The sequence below is a fragment of the Octodon degus genome, unplaced genomic scaffold (assembly GCF_000260255.1).
Source record: "Octodon degus isolate 3935 unplaced genomic scaffold, OctDeg1.0 scaffold00068, whole genome shotgun sequence".
Classification (NCBI taxonomy): domain Eukaryota; kingdom Metazoa; phylum Chordata; class Mammalia; order Rodentia; family Octodontidae; genus Octodon; species Octodon degus.
This window is the reverse complement of record NW_004524644.1, coordinates 5,880,615-5,882,415: the sequence shown is the minus strand read 5'-3', so window position 1 is coordinate 5,882,415 and position 1,801 is coordinate 5,880,615.

The window sequence follows — 1,801 nt, the reverse complement described above, 5'->3', positions numbered from 1 at the left end:
CCTAGTGAGCAGAGAGCCATGGAGATGTCTCCTCAAAGCAAACTGTTTTAAAGGAATTTACTTTTTTATACCTCCTCAAGCCTTTGATGATGGGGGTCTGGTCACCTCCTTAGATGTCTTTAAGGCATCTTTTCTATTGTCCTGATACAAAGTATTTGTTTTCTCTTTTTTTAAAAAATCAGTTATGCTTTCCCTAGCCCCAACGTTGCAGGCTCTTTCTACCCAAGGTGCAATTTCCACAACTTTAGCCTCTGCTTTTAGCTCCTGATTTTCACTGTAAATCTGACTAAAATCAGCCTCCCTAAACTTTGGACTGCCTTGAAATTTCCTTCATCAAATTAATTAGTCTGTCATCTTTATTTATTTTTCTATCTTTAGGGAAGGGTCTATAGGGTGTTCAGAGTCTCACTACTAGACTGGAGTCGTAGTGAGCCACCTGTTTACAGCTTTCCAAGAGCTGAGATTACAGGTGGGCACCACCTGCCCAGTCTCAATTGTTGTCTCAGTGCACCTGGGAAAGGGGCACACAGCACGGCATGCCTGGGGATCAACTCCCTGGCCCCTGTACCTGCTTGCAGGTGCTTTAATCTGCTGAGCTATTTGGCTGGCTCTAGTCTGCCATCTTGAAATTTAGTCTAACACGAAGTCTTAGAACATGGACAAAGCATTGGCAAATTTTGTCTAGTTACTTTTCTCATTGCTGAAACAAAATGTCTGACACCCACATGTTAAAGAGTGAAGGAGGGCCGGGGAGATGGCTCAGTAGACTAAGCGCTTGCCTGACAAGTGCAAGGGCCTGAGTTCAATCCCTGGTTCTGGGGGGGAAAAAAAAGGATGAAGGGTTTATTTTTAGCTCAGAGTTTGTAGAGGTTTTAAGCCAAAGTTTGCAGGCTCCAAGGAAGGGAGATGTGGCAGAGGGTGTGGAAGAGGAGAAACAGTCCTTGGCATGGCAGACAGGAAACTGCAGCCTCCCTCCTGCTTTCCCTTTTGTTTCATTGAAACTATAAGCCTAGTGGTGGTGCCACTTACACTCAGGGTGGGCCTTCCTGTTACCCACACTCAGACCTATGCTAATCCAATCTGTGGACTAATTCAGTGATCACACATTTTTAATTCGTATTTACACATTCTAGTCACTTCTAAAAAGTCCCACCTATAAGTACATGAAGCTTTGGGGAAATGTCTAGGTATAAGCCATAACAAATTCCTTGCAAGAAATAAATATTCATGACCCTGCAGTCCAGCATGTAGTATAGTTCTTATTCTCATCCAAAACATCCCAAGCCTGTCCTGTATTGTCAGTATTGTTTGCCTTTTTACCACCTTTCTGATCTTTTGAGTTCTGACCAGCACAGGACATCAGTCTTTCTTATAGCATTTTAAGGATTCTCTAGCTGGCATCTCCAAACCTTTCCAAACTCCTTTCACAATCCAGCTCCAAAGGCTTCTAAACCAGGAGGGCAGATCACAGCGATGACCCCACCTCCCTGGTACCAATTTTCTATTTTAGTCATCTTACCATTGTTGAGATAAAATAGCTGACACACAAAAGTTAAAAGGGAAAAGGGGGAGAGGTGCTGCTCATTAGCTCAGTTGTTTAAGCAAAGCAGTCAGGTGCAAGATGCTGTGGTTTGATCCCCAGATCCTTATGCCTTACCAGACCTGCCCTTAAGGAATCATGAGCCAGCCAAAAAAATCCATCTCAACTTTTGGGGGTTAGGGAGATAGCTCAGCTGAATAAGCACATGCCTGGCAAGTGCAAGGGCCTAAGTTCAATACCTGCCTCTAAGAGAGAGAGAGA